This window comes from Phyllobates terribilis, unplaced genomic scaffold (assembly GCF_046119375.1).
Source record: "Phyllobates terribilis strain yellow unplaced genomic scaffold, ASM4611937v1 Scaffold_2__4_contigs__length_985480577, whole genome shotgun sequence".
NCBI lineage: Eukaryota > Metazoa > Chordata > Amphibia > Anura > Dendrobatidae > Phyllobates > Phyllobates terribilis.
This window is the reverse complement of record NW_027362762.1, coordinates 861,958,829-861,974,651: the sequence shown is the minus strand read 5'-3', so window position 1 is coordinate 861,974,651 and position 15,823 is coordinate 861,958,829. Positions and strand designations below refer to the sequence as shown.

Sequence of the window (15,823 nt, the reverse complement as noted above, 5' to 3'; positions counted from 1 at the left end):
AGTCCAGCAAAGCCAGAAGGGCGGAGAAGGATTAAATAGGCCAACAAGGTCATGTGACCAGCAAAGGAAAAAAAAACTAACAGCAAGGTTCTAACAGGTGAAGTGTCCTCGGGTGTCAGGACTCCCATCTCCAGGTCAACAGGTAACTTACCAGGTCTCGCCCTCATTAGGTAAGCCGGGGTACAGTTGGTGGAACCTACCGGGATGTGGTTGTATAGGTCCACCAGATCGGGCAGCTTCTCAGGCCACAGACTGCGTTCTTCCAGGGGCAACGTTTTCAGAAGATCCATTACCACCTGGTTCATTTTCTCACAAAGTCCATTAGTTTGCGGATGATAGGGTGTCGTCCTTATCTTCCGGCAGCCATACAGAGTGCAGAATTCTTGGAAGACCTCTGCTTCAAAGGCAGGTCCCTGGTCTGTCAAAACTTGGTCCGGGTACCCGTGTGGACGGCAGAAATGCTGCTGGAAGGCTCTCGCTGCTGTTCGAGCTGTTAAGTCCTTGACGGGGACGACAACCAAGAACCGGGAGTAGTGATCCACGATGGTTAGTGCGTAGACGTAGCCACTTCTGCTTGGGGTCAGTTTTACATGATCCAAGGCTACCAGTTCCAACGGCTGCCGGGTGACGATGGACTGCAGGGGAGTCTTCTGGCTGGCACGGTCCTTCCTTCTTAGGTTGCACGGGCCACAGTCTCTGCACCACCTCTCGATGGTTCCCCTCATGCCTACCCAGTGGAACCGCTCGCGCAGCAGGAACTCCAGCTTCTTCCATCCGAAGTGTCCAGCCCCGTCGTGGTATGCCTCCATCACCATGGCTGCGTCTCTTCGTGGCACCACTACTTGCCAGATTAGTTCATGCGTCCGGGAGTTAACCATTCTGCGGCACAACTTCCCCTTATAAAGGAACAGTCGACTCTTCTCAGCCCACAGTTGCTTGGCTTCCTCCGGAGCGTCTGGGTCAAGGCGAGCCTCTGGCCGAGTCAGCATCTCCTTCACCAGTCGGACGGCAGGGTCACTGTCTTGCGTTTCCTCCCAGTTGTAGTGAGGCAAGGGGTTAAACGTAGCGGCTTGCTTACTCCTTACCCGGTGGGAATACTGGATAGTCCCAAGCCGGTGGAACGCAGGGAGTTCGACTTCTTCCAGTCCCTCTGGATCTTCTCCTTCGTCCGGCAGGTTGGGCATCCTGGACAGGGCGTCCGCGTTGGTATTGGAGCGTCCGGCCCGGTATTTGATTGTGAACTCGTAGTTGGACAGACGGGCCATCCACCTCTGTTCCAGGGCACCGAGTCTTGCCGTGTCCAGGTGTGTCAACGGGTTGTTATCCGTGTACACGGTGAACCGGGAAGAAGCGAGGTAATGCTTAAAGCGCTCGGTGACTGCCCATACTACGGCCAGGAACTCTAGCTTAAATGAGCTGTAATTCTCGGGGTTCCTTTCGGTGGGTCGCAGCTTTCGGCTGGCGTAGGCGATTACTCGTTCCTTCCCCTGCTGGATCTGGGACAGTACGGCTCCTAGCCCGATGTTACTGGCGTCGGTGTAGAGGATAAAGGGCTGGCTATAATCCGGGTACGCCAGGATTTCGTCCCCCGTGAGGGCCATCTTCAGCTGGCGGAAGGACTCTTCTTCCAGCCCCTCCCATTTGAAGGGCGGCTTCTGGTTCTTGGCCTTCCGGGACTGGCCTATCAGGAGGTCCTGCATAGGTGCTGCCTTTTTGGTGAAACCGGGAATAAACCTTCGGTAGTAGCCTACCAACCCGAGGAACTGCCGCACTTCTTTTACGCTGGAGGGGCTTGGCCATTCCTTAATTGCGGTGATCTTATCAGGGTCGGGAGCCACTCCGTCAGCGCTCACCACGTGTCCCAGGTACTGCACCTTTGGTTTCAGGAGGTGACACTTGGAGGGTTTCACCTTTAGGCCGTAACTCGCCAGAGCTTCGAACACTTCCGCCAGGTGTTTTAGGTGGTCCTCATACGTCTTGGAATATACGATGACATCGTCCAGGTACAACAGGACCGTCTCAAAGTTTCTGTGGCCCAGACAACACTCCATTAGTCGTTGGAAGGTTCCTGGTGTGTTGCAGAGTCCGAACGGCATGCAGGTGAACTCGCTAAGTCCCATCGGGGTGGTGAATGCGGTCTTCTCCCGGTCCGCCTCTGCTACAGGAACCTGCCAGTACCCGCTAGTGAGATCCAAGGTAGAGAAGAAGTTAGCAGATCTTAAAGCAGCCAATGACTCCTCTATCCTTGGTAAGGGGTACGCATCCTTGTGTGTGATACGGTTGATTTTCCGGTAATCTACACACATCCTCATGGTGTTGTCTTTTTTTCTGACTAAGACTAGTGGAGCTGCCCAGGGGCTACAGCTATCCCTGATCACCCCAGCCTCCTTCATGTCTCTAAGCATCCCCTTGGCGTGTTGGTAGTGGGCAGGGGGTACGGGTCGATACCTCTCTTTTATAGGAGGATGGTCTCCCGTGGGGATGTGGTGTTCTACCCCCTTGACTCGCCCGAAGTCTAACGGGTGTTTACTGAACACTCTCTCGTACTCTTGAACCACCTGATAGACTCCTTGTTTCTGGTGTGCGGGAGTGGAGTCAGTACCCAGATGTAGTTGCTGACACCAGTCCTCCATGTTTTTCTTAGAGCCGTTACCTTCCTCCGGGTGAGATGGAGGCAAGGGTTCCACAGATTGTATAGAATTTTGGTTAATGGTATATAATTTGGCTAGCGTGGCATACCGGGGCAGGTACACTTCCCTCTCCCCGATATTTATTATGCGAACGGGCACCCTCCCATGGCGTACATCAACCACCCCCCGTGCTGTCAAAATGGTGGGCCTACTGTCCGAGTAAACTGGTTCTACCATTGCCTGGTAATCCCTACCTCTCAGACCAATAGCTGCCCGGCACCAAATCATCATTTCACTTTTTGGGGGCATGGCAATAGGAAAAGGGTCACACATTCTTACGCTACCAATCTCACCGCCGGAGAGTTCCACCTGTTGCCGTCGCATCAGTGCCCGGATCTCTTTCTGGAGCACCCGCTGCTCGCCGGAGCTGGCGTTCTTGGCAACCTGCTGTAAAAGGAAAATCACCTCTGCAAGACAATTTTCAATTACATTAGTTCCTAGAGTTATTTTTGGGTGACTCTCATGTTTGTCAATATCTACAATGATCAGTCCCTGTGCTGCCAGTTCGACTCTACCGATTTTGATGGTCACCTCTTTAAATCCGATCTGTGGCACGGGCTGGCCATTGCTGGCGATGATACTCAAGTCGTCGTCAGGGTAGCGGGTAATATCCGAGTCATTCCAGTACTGCTTAAAGAGCACGTACGGGATGGTGGTGACCTGTGACCCGGTGTCCAGTAGGGCACTCATAGGAATGCCATCCAGTACCACAGGCAAGACTGGACGTCCTCCCACATATCTGTCGCGCCAGTTCGATGGGCCTGGTGATCTTTTTTCTGGGGGTTGGCCCTCTACCCCAGGTTGTGCCCGTTTAAAGAACAGTACCTTGCCATATGTCCGGGTTGATTGCAGCGGCGGCAGATGGGTCGTCCGTCTTCGCTGTATCGGTCACTGGGTCTTCCTCTGGCCGGTGGGGTCCTCCTTGGTCGACGCCATGGGATGTCCTCCGGTCCGGATGCCAGCTGGATCTTCCCTGGGGTGGAAACCTGTAAAGACTGCACAGTTCGGGTTAGCGCAGCAACGCTTTTAGCTAGCTCTTGGACCTGATGGTGCAGGTCTGGAGCCGGGTCATTGTTCAAAGCCTGCGCATCAGCCCCCACAGGCCCTGCCGACAAGGGCGCCGCCTCCTGGTGGTAAGTGATAGCTGGGTGCCTGTGGGTCACAACGCCAACCGGTGCCGGTTCTCGGAGCACCCAGATGGCTCTGTCCTTGAACTGTGCAAAGTCCAGATGAGGATCCTGTAAGGCCATTGCCCGCAACTGGGTTCGGTGGGCATTGCAATATAGTCCCTCTATAAATTGTTCGGTCAACAGCCTGTCCTCGTTTCCCACGCCGTCAGGGTCGGTCTGCTTAATGGCTCTCAGGGCCTCTTGTAGGTTTAGTGCATAGTCCCTTATACTCTCATGTGCTCGCTGCTTGCACCCATAGAATCTAAGCTTAATCTCGGCTGAGGTGCGGGTATCAAAGGTGTCCCTCAGCCGGGTTAGTATCCCTGCGACAGTCCTCCTCCCAGGTGGCCAGGACTTTACCTCCCTTTGGGCTGCCCCGGCTAGTTGGGCCACCAGGATGCTCACTTTTTGCTCCTCTGTGAGGGGGTACACCTGGAAGAGGCTATCCAGCTTTTCTTTAAAGTCATTCAGGGTATGTGACTCCCCTGAGTACTGGGGTAGCCAGGCTGCTCCCGGGATATAGGGCATGGTGAAGGGCATAACTGCAGCAGCGGTGGCGCTGGCGGGGGTTGAGGCAGTGAAGCTCTCCTCCGCATCCGACATCTTCCTCCCCCCTAGTGGACCGTGGCCTACCTTGCGATGATCATGTTCCGTAGGCCGCGGCTCCGCAGTAGATCGTCAGGGTTGAGGACCTTCCGTCGCGCTCCGGTGACGTCGGCGTCTGCTGGGCTCCTTCCAGGACCTTACGCAACGTCCGGACGTGAGGCGGGGCTTCAGTTCTCGCGCGCTTTCGGAGTCCACGCCCCTCTTCTTCCCGCGCGGCGTCCTCAAGATGGCGTCCAATGGCGGGAAAACTTCGCGGATGGCGGGAAGAAGGCAGAAGATGGCGCCGGATGGCGGGAAACCTCACCACTGGTAAGTTTGAACAGTCTTTGCTTTTCAGTCACGCAGTACCCGGTGGTTGCGGGCACGAAATCCTGCCGACTACGCCAAAGTTGACGCGCCCCTGGGCCTGCTATGTCGCGCAGCGTCTCGCGCACGGGGGCTTACCCGGAACCGGATCAGATGAAGGGTTGTAGTCTCCGAGTGGCGGGGACCCGGTCCGTGCCCAGGGAGTCAAACTCAGTGTGTGGCAGTCTTGATAGGTGTTATTTGAGTGTCGACTATGCCACCCGTTGATTTGCAGCTATGGAGCTGCCGCTGCAGGGCAGACCGCTGAGGCCGGTGTAGAATTGTGCAGCGTGATAGTATAACCCCCAACGGGAGGGGTATGGCCTCAGGGCAGCCGACGTGGAAGATGGGGGTAGCAGGAACCACTCAGAGACGGTGCGGTGTAATTCAGGGTCTTTACTGGTAACAACGATAGACCCTCCCGGAGTACTTGCTAGCGAACGGGGCCTGGTCAGTCCTTGAGCAGATGGGATCTCCCCTGGCCAGGCGGAGTTGTAGGCCTCCCAAACTGACTGTACTCTTCTGGCTACCTTGCTAGAAGCGGATATAAGTAGCCCACGTCCCTGAGTGTGCCGTGTGGTGCTCACCCGTATGGCCGGTGACTCGGGGCCTTCTAATGACTTCCGCTCCACGATGGCGGTGCTGGTCCCACGCGTGTGACCTTGCCTTCGGGTTTCTGGGCCTGAGGACCTGAAATCCCCTGCCGGTCGGCTTCTGCTGCTGGGTAAGAGTTAGTCCCCACAGCCTCGGACGCCGGGTCCGGTAAGAAAGCTTCTCAGTCAGGGCGAGCTCTGCAGCTGCCAGCCCCTGACTCGTAGTAGTATTGCTCCCACTGAGCTTCTGCTGTTTCTTCCTATGACTCTTTCTCGTCTCTACTCTCCTTGACTCCTAATCCTGCCTCAGCCCCGGGTTTATATAGGGGAAGTTCTTCCCCTCCCAAGACTGGGCAGGAGGTGTGGCATGCACAGGATCCCTGACCAAAGGACCTCCCACCTGCTCTCAGACATAACATTACATTACTGTGGAAACCAGACCCCTGGGGTGCCACACTTACAGTGTCGATGTTCAAGTAGCCGCACATCTTAGTCAAAGCCCCCAGGCTGCCGCCGGACAGATACTCCGTGATGAAATAAGCGCGCTTACGAGACTGCTGTGCGGCATAGAGATGACATAAGAACGGGCAGTCTCTGGCCGCCAGGAGTATCCGCCGCTCTCTCATAATCATGTTTTCATTGACCTCCCTTTTCTCGATCATTTTTACAGCCATATAGATGTTTCGGCTGGGGATTGATGTCAGGACCACCTGAGGAAAGAAATAAGGAATGCTTAGAAAATATGGATGGGAGGTGGAAAACATCTGGTTTATCTACTGCACAAGAAACGGGTGGACTAAGTGGGTTGTGAGTCTCATAGTAATCTGGACCTCATAGCAGAGCAAAGCGATCAGCATAATGCACTGTCTGCTCTATGACTGTCTATGGGTAGATCTAAAATGGGTTTTCCATTATCACCATCTGTGAGCTGGTTGGGGTCCGTATTGGTTGTATATCAATGTGCAGCTGATTTAAAGTTTATGAAACATAGATGTCAAAGTATATATTGTATCCTAATAGCAGCATATATGGACCAGGACATGGAAATAAACCATGTCCCCCAACTTCCCACAGATGTAATCCCTGAGATCAGTTCTTCGATGAGTCAGAATACCCATTTATAGCAGCGATACTCCTAACTATGGTGATTAGATGAGCCAATGTGAAATAATCATGGGGCAAGGGAGCCATCCCATAGAAAATTGTAGAAAAAATATATGGTCTAAGGCCCTGAAAATCAACAAAATGATCAAAAACCCTTAAAAAGTCACACATTGTATTAGTTTTAAAAGGGATAGCAAATTCCAAAAATACGCAAGACAAACAAAAAAATTTCACCAAAAAAATGGCTGTGAATAGCACAAGATAAAAAAAAATACACTAAAACCTACAGAATTACCATTACTATGATGGTATCTTAATCAGTTTATTCATCAGATCGCTTTTTGATTTGTAGAACTAAAATAGATGTTAACCTGATACATCAGATTAGCCATCAGATTGTTTTTGATTTGCAGGACCAAAACGGATGTTGGCTTGACATATCATAAGGGAGTTAGTGGTGGTCTGCAGTAATATCATTTTGACTAATCAGGTTAATAGAGTGCCTGTTATTGATATCTGCTGAGTTACATTGAAGGGCGATTGTATTATTGGATTATTTACCCTGTACATCATTATTTATTGTGTCCCACTTTAGTGATTACTGATATATATCATAGATCTAGGGCATTATAGGGACATAATGGACAGCTGCCGAGGAGCAGGAGCACCATTGTTGTCACAATCATCCCATGTAAAAACACTTCAATGAATGTCTACCTACAGAAGATAACAAATGGGATAAAATGGCAAATATAGATTGATAAAGGAAAATATATAAATACTTACTTTGCCAAAACAGCCCCTACCCAAGATTTTATGGAAGGTAAAATTGCTCATATTAAGAGTGGGGTAGGGGCTGGATGTTCTGTTGTCCCAGCTGCATCCAGGTGTTGGCGCTTCATCCTCCAATCCATGGTCTTCAGCCTCTCTTCTCTTCTTTGTGATATTTTTTAATCCAGTGGTATCACTGTGCTCTTCTCTCTTCCTCTTCTCTTCTCTCTTCTTCTCCTCGCTCCCTTCTCTGTGTCCAGTTGACGCCATTCTCACATATATCTTCCCGTCTGTAGACTTCCGTCCGATCACTTCAGCCAACAGTTGAAAGTAAACAGCAGTTGGTCGTGTGCAGGTGACGTGAGGTCAGAGGTGATAGAACCCTCAGGTGGCACCAGCCAGGCAGTGGCTCATGGCCTGCTCTGCCCTATACACTGATGTGGGCATCATGGGTGACAGTTTAGAGTCCAGAGGAACGGCAAAGAACTTCATGGCGGCTTCTAGTGCTTTTTTTTTATTTTCATAATACATTCTTTTTATCCACATATACAAAAACTTAATAATACATTAAATAACCTAACATACTATAAAATACCAGCTCTCCCCATTACCATTGTAATAGTTGGGTTTCCATATATTTAAAAAATCATTACTTTTATCTTTTATGTTGTAATACTATTTCTCATATATCACAGTTACTAGAGATTGTTTTTAAAATATTTAGGAAACCATGTATAATTTCCTTTACACTTCACAAATACTTGCTACTTAGCGTTGATATCACATAAAATCCCAATAAAATAGATTTATGTTTGTGGGGGTAACGTGGAAATATGTGGAAAAGTTCACGAGGTATGAATACTTTTTCAAGGCTCTGTATTGCCGGCCATTCTCTGCAATGCTTTAATAATTCTATTTTCCCGCTATATTTCCTGTTACATTGATATAAGAGTCTGTTGTACTTATTGAGTATTTTCTACTATTCTTGTATTTTTCCTGGGAATCTTGCTCTTATTTTGTGTATGGGGAGGATTGTCCTTTCTGTCCATGACTTGGGACATGTTTTGGTCATTTTTCATACGTTGATGTGTATTTTTGATTTTTGTAATCCGTGGATTTGTTCTGCTTTTTTCTTGATAGCGCTCACAATAAAGATATCCTATTATTTCCTTGGATGTCTGATCCTTTGTTTAATTCTTGCTGACAATACTGTAACTGTACATTTTTAGCTGGCACACAGGTCTATATTTAGGTTGCACCCACCCAACCTTACTGCCCAAATAATACAAGCAAAATCAGCATCCTGCTGTCATATAGCAGCATTTACTATAAGCAGTTCTCTTCTGTCATCTCCTGATGAAGCTTTGTGGTGCGTGCACTTTATATTACCAGCTAATTGTCAGTACTATAAGCATGGTGGCACAAGGCCCAACAAAAATACAACCATTTACCTTAGTGAATGTGTCGCCAGGTTTTTGCTACCCCATTTTAGAGCAGCATGGTGAAGGGGCAGAGGCTCTGATTCCAGCGATATATCACTTACTGGGCTGCTTGCTGTAGTTTTTATGAAATCACTGTTTTCTCTGCTGCAGATCTAGCAGAGCTCAGAATGCTGATCTGTGTATAACCTGTCCACACCACTGACTGACAGATTTCTGTGTACACTGTGCATAGGCTGAAAGCTGTTAATCAGTGGTTTATTTAGAGCTCATGACTATGGAGGACTACCTAATAGTAGGTTTACTAGTACTAGTTTACTAGTCCTCTAGTGATTTCCTGTTGATAAAACAGTGATTTTATCACAACTATATCAAGCAGCCCGGTAAGAGATACAGTATATCACTCGAATCAGTGTCTCTGTCTCTACATTACGCTGCTCTCAGATGAGGTGACAAAGACCTGGTGACAGATTCCCTTTAACCTATTAATATAAAAAAAAAGAGCAGACAATGTTAGTTTGGATGTTTGGATAAAGAATAGGCTCACAATGTTTATTAAAGGTTACTTAAAACATAAATTATTAAATAAAAAAATATTAAAATCCATGGAATAAATTAATCAGTCAGTAATCAAATAAATAATCAGCTTTGACTATCAAAAATGGACCAAGTCCTCCCAGCCTTAGCAGACTGATAGGCATCGCAACAAAAAGAGAGTGGGTTAGCAGGATGCTGGTGACTTGCTGTGCACGGACTACCCCAGACTTTGGCGAAACTGGACCTTTTATGCAGAAATATTCCCGCCGCTGGCACTTGTTCATCAATCAGGATAAAATGCATCTTCCAGCTGAAAGAACATTGACTCTCAATTAATAAGTACTATTGCGGGAAAGAGTAGGAGGGGAAAACATAAAAGAAAGGGGGGCACAAATACAGCCAAAATATAGCTAAAATTCTTAAATATAGAATATAGTGTCCCCCATGCCCACTCTGTGTCCCTCATGCTAAACACTCAGGGGGGCCTTGACATTAGTGTCTTACCAGACATTGCTCTGTTATCTGAATGATCTGTTCATACAATGCTTTTGTCTATTTGACACTACAGATGAAGGACCACCCATTACCAGGTCCTGGAGGGTCTTGTGCCCAACTTCTACCTCATCTGAAAGAATCCACTTATTGCGTTGGATTTACACTACTTAAATACAAGGACTTCTATATGTGCCTTTTTAATGGTCTCTAAGGAGAGGGGGATTGACAATGAGAGATCGAGTTTTGCCTCACTAAGCTCTCACATCTCACAGAACACAATACAGCTAGCTGGCTTCCTCGGGCGTTGGTCGTCACATAGAGGAACTCTGCCATTGATCCTTCACTCCTTACTGAAACTGGTCCTATTGAATGCTTCCTATCCCTTACTCCTCCAATATCTGAGGTGGCTACGATACAGGAGACCATGGCTTCTCTCTCTTCTTCTCAGTTGCTTCTGGAACCGATGTCTTACCCTGCTTAAACATCTGACCTAGTGAATAATATTGGCCCCACTATGTCAACCCCTGATATGCCCAACCAAATCCAACATCCAATTCCTATAAAAAATGGCAAAGGACCTCTCCAACATTTAGCAATGGAAGACTGGGACTGGAAAGATACGCCTACTAAACAGGACATAGAAGGAGGATTGAAGCATCTCACAAAAAAGACATGGAAAACCTAAAGAGAGAAATAAAAATGTGGGTAAAGAGTTGCTGATATAGAAGAGGCACAAGACCACATGTCAAAGATTCTGGAGTTACACAGGACAGTCATTCAGGAGCGTTCTTCACAAATTGCAGACATTGTCATACACCTCAATGATAACAAAAATAGACAAAGGAGGAACTACTTCGAATTAGTGCGCTATCAGAAGAAATTGGAGCAATGCACACAGAAGTATTTCCGTTGACTTCTTTTTCAATTGGGTGAGATTTTCTCTGCAGTCATAGAGCTCTGCTGTGGGCCGGCGTTAGGGCAAGGCAGACTAGGCATCTGCCTAAGGCCCCCACTCACCCAGAGGGTTCCAGTCAGTGGCATGTGTGAAAACACAGCACTTCTTAATTATCCAGACGTATAAATCAGTAGGCCAGGAGCCATGCACCTTTATTTTTATGTTTACTTTTGAATTTGTGCTCTTCTTTGCTTGATCAACATAAACTATTGTTTGTATAAACCTGAATGTTGATCACTTGAGTTGATATTTGGTAATTGATGAATGGCTGTTATTTACATCTTATATCAACTCCTACAAGGTAACGTCTGCTAGTTTTGAAATACAGCGACTCAGGATCTTTGAACAATAGATGTTTGCTAGATATGTTAAATACCATTGTACGGTGTTTGCCAGTCAACATTGGGGGATGAGCTGTGGATATTCGAGCCCTGTGGAATAATATTATCATCCCTTATCCTTGACCTGTGGATGTTTGCTTGAAAGGACAATTGTGAACTATTTATATGCCTCTGTATCAGAAAGACCTTACAAGAAGACAGCCAAGAGTGACTCTTCAGCACAACAATCAGGACACATGGCTCCATCAAGAGGAATACAGATCTGTTCCATTGACTATCACAGAACTCTCAGAGATGTTACGAAGAAATCCAGGTCACCTGGTCACATACCTCACTGCTCCTGCTGCCTTGTGTATTTGCTGGGACTGTTTTATATGTTATTGTCTGTTTGGTGGTTCAATAAAGTATTGCCACACTGTTTAACCCTCACCCTGTGTTGTCTCAGTAATATTACGCCCCTGTGAGACCCCGTGTCTCCACATTTTGGTGGCAACAGTGGGATACTACTCAGTCCGGCGGATCCGGGGGGGAGCTGCAGGGGACTGGTGTCCGTAGACACTGTCCAAGGGATCCACAATCAGGGAGGCATATAGACAGACCCTGCATACACAGCAGGTTTTGGATGCTACCATGTCCAACCCCACCAGCCCGGCCTTGGGAGGAGGACCAGATGGAATATACTGCCGCAATAGTAAACGGAGACTACAGGAGATGTGCCTGTTTAGACGGATCGAATACCTGGCCACTGACACTTGGTCGGATTTGATACAGGAATTGGTCCATTGGGATGCCCAGAATGTCATGGAGGACAATGAAAACTCCACTGAGGTGGACCCAGGGGAATTAAACTGTTTTCCAAATCCAGGATCCAGTGGTAGTCTGGAATCAAATACCCAGTCCGAAGCAGCCCGAATCCAGGAATTGTTCATCGCCTTGGGACCCGGAGCCTCAAGCGAGGAGAGGACTTGTATTATAGAATCGGTTTTGGGAGTTCCAGTACCCCTACCGCCAGCTTCGGACCATACTTCAATGATGGCCTACCACCAAGAAAATCATCTTCGCTACAGAGACTTGCCAGTGTTTAATGAGTCCAACACAGAGGTTAATGAACATCTGCAAGATTTTGAGACCCTGATGCTGATGAACCGGTTACTCACAGCTGATTGGGCCAAATACCTGTGGACTAGTTTGACTGGCCGGGCACAGGATGCTGTCCGGTCGCTTGGGCCTCAACACTGGCTGTTAAGGATACCCTGTTGGCACATTTTATTATCACCCCTGAGAGATATGGCACCAAGTTCCGGATTTTGTCTTGCAAGGGGGCCTCCTACGTAAAATTTGGCAGTCAATTCTGATGACACTGCAACAGTTGGCTCGATGGTTGCGCTTCCCATTCTGCTGATGCCCTCAGGGATGTGATCATTCTCAAGCAACTTATGGAGAAAATGGCCCCAGAAATACGAGAGTGGGTAGCCGACCGGAAGCCCGAAACCCCAGAGCAAGCAGCCCAATTGCCCGATGAATTCATAACCATTGTCCCCACTGGAGACCCGATATGCCAACCAATCTCAGGAAACCCCTCAACCAAGGATTCGAGCAGCCACCAGCCATTCAAGCAGGACTATAATGCTACCCAGCAGAAACCCCACCAGGACAAAGGTTTACAAACAGGCTCGGTGATTTGCCCATCCCACAGAGCTGTTATAAGTGCGGTCACCTTAGACACATGGCCAAAGACTGTCTACAGGGCCTGGAGCCCGTCTGCCCGTCCACCCTGTCAATGTCTGCCAAGACGAGTCATCAGGGTCTGAGGGACGCTACCCTCTGGATACACCAGAAGAGGAGGAAGTGATATTCCTTGTTCAGATTATATGGCAGGTTGACTACTGTACACCAGCCAACCTCCATAACCACCTCCAGACAGTCAAGGTCAGTGATATCAAGGCCCAGGGACCTCGGAAAATTGGGCCTTCCATCATCCTTGCCAGGTCAGATATTGCACCCTTAGAATACCATTTACCAGGCCGCCAAGTGACTGTTTCCCTGGCTAGGGGTTAGTGCCCGGAGATTGGGCGAATTTATGTGAGCAATTTACCGGAGGATGTACGGAAAAAGGAGCTGGTGGAGTTGTTCAATCGATATGGGCGGATCCGTACCATCGAGCTGAAGAATCGTGGGGGAGGCTGTACCGCACCGTTTGCCCTCATCAGTTTTCAGGATCCGGAGGTTTCGGAGAACGTCGTGTGCGGATGCAATGGATATGAGTTTGGTTCTCGTCAATTACGTGTGGAGTTTCCTAGGTCAATCCAGAGACCATGGGGAGGATATGGAGGAGTCCTTCGGTGGAACGGACCCCCTCCCCGGCGAACTGAATACAGAGTCTTTGTCTCCAAGCTTCCCCCATTGGCAAGTTGGCAAGATCTAAAAGATCATATGAGAGAAGTTGAAAGTGTCTGCTATGCTGATGTGCACAAGATTAGCATGGGGATTGTGGAGTTTATTTGCAAGGAAGATATGGAATATGCTTTGAGGAAACTGGATGATACAAAGTTTTGTGTCTCTTACATTCGTGTCTGTGCTTAAAGACATGCTGATGGACTGTGCCCAATAAGAGTGATAGGGAACCTATCACATCTAACTAATTAAGAAGGGGGAGGTATGTGACAACACAGCATTTTTTCTTAATTATCCAGACATATAAATCAGTAGGCCAGGAGCCATACACCTTTATTTTTATGTTTACTTTTGAATTTGTGCTCTTCTTTGCTTGATCAACATAAACTATTGTTTGTATAAACCTGAATGTTGATCACTTGAGTTGCTATTTGGTAATTGATGAATGGCTGTTATTTACATCTTATATCAACTCCTACAATGTATCATCTGCTAGTTTTACAATACAGCGACTCAGGATCTTTGAACAATGGATGTTTGCTACATATGTTAAATACCTTTGTAGGGTGTTTGCCAGTCAACATTGTGGGATGAGCTGTGGATACTCAAGCCCTGTGGAATAATATTATCATCCCTTATCCTTGATCTGTGGATGTGTTCTTGAAAGGACAATTGTGAACTATTTTTAAGGGACATGTGCCTCTGTATCAGAGAGACTTTACAAAAAGACAACCAAGAGAGACTCTTCAGCACAGCAACCAGGACACAAGGCTCCATCAAGAGGAATACAGATCTGCTCCATTGACTATCACTGAACTCTCAGAGATGTCATGAAGAAATCCAGGTTGGGACAATCAGGTCACCTGGTCACATACCTCATTGCTCTATTCCTGGCTGGCCAGTGGAAGGGTGAGACTCTGTAACTTGCACTATCTTATGTATTTGCTGGGACTGTTCTATATGTTATTTTCTGTTTGGTGGTTCAATAAAGTATTGCCACACTGTTTCACCTTCACCCTGTGTTGTCTGAGTAGTATTACGCCCACAGGAGACCCTGTGTCTCTACAGGATGCCGCTAATAGTGGCGCACCACGTGGCCGCTATGGGGCCCATGAGTCAGGGGGACCCAGCTCTGCCCCCCGCGCATTCAACTGTATCGGCATCTATGATGCCGATACAGTTGAAAGTACTGATGGAGGAGAGAGTGTCATGTGATGCTCCATCTTCCATTATTCCCTCTCTGCTTCTAATGCAGCAGCACAATGTTGTCACTTCATCGTGCCACGCTGTGCTGGCCAGTGGAGTTGCTGAGATGCACTGTGGACACCGGAGCAGGAGAGGTGAGTATTGTATGTATTTATTTTCTAAATCAATGAGTATGTGGTGGCCATAATACGGCAGGACTGGGGGGTTGCATCATACTCTGGGGGGGGGGGCTGCATCATACTATATGGGGGTCTTCATAATACTATATGGGGGTTTGCATAATACTCTCGGGGGTCTACATCATACTATATGGGGGTCTGCATAATACTCAGCATAATACTCTGGTGGACCTGCTTTATACTCTATGGGGCTGCTGCATAATACTCTGGGGGTGCTGCATTATACTATATGGGGGTCTGCATAATAGTCTGGGGGTGCTGCATTATACTCTGGGGGTCTGTATAATACTTTGGGGGGTCTGCATCATACTCTGGGGGATGCATCATACTCTGGGGGGCTGCATTATACTATATAGGGCTCTGCATCATACTCTGTGCGGGCTGCATAATACTCTGGGGGGGCTGCATAATACTCTGGGGGGCTGCATCATACTCTGGGGGGGACTGCATTATACTATATGGGGGTCTGCATAATACTCCAAGGGGGGCTGCATCGTACTTTGGGGCGGCTGAATTATATTCTAGTGAGGACTATGAAGGGAATTATACTATATGGGGGCTGCTTTATACTATATGGGGGCTGCATCATACTCTGGGGGGATGCATCATATTCTGGGGGGCTGAATTTTACTATATTTGGCTCTGCATAATAATCTGGGGGGGCTGCATTATACACTCTGGGGGACCTGCATTATACTCTATGGGGCTTCATCATACTTTGAGGGCCTGCATTATACTATATGCGGGGCTGCATAATACTCTGGGGGACCTTCATTATACTCTATGGGGCTGTATCATACTCTGAGGGGTGCATTATACTATATGGGGGTCTGCATCATACTCTATGGGGGCTGCATCATATTCTGGGGGGTGCATTATACTATATGGGGGTCTGCATCATACTCTGGGGGGGGCTGTATTATACTCTGGGGGGTCTGTATAGTACTTTGGGGGGGTCTGCATCATACCTGGGAGGATGCATCATACTCTGGGGGGCTG

The 15,823-nt window shown here is 48.0% G+C and overlaps 1 pseudogene; it reads left to right on the top strand.

Annotated features, from left to right (window-relative positions):
• Positions 1–12,490: 12,490 nt before the first annotated feature.
• LOC141248027 (serine/arginine-rich splicing factor 9 pseudogene) lies at positions 12,491–13,628 on the top strand (annotated as a pseudogene).
• The last annotated feature ends 2,195 nt before the right edge of the window (positions 13,629–15,823 follow it).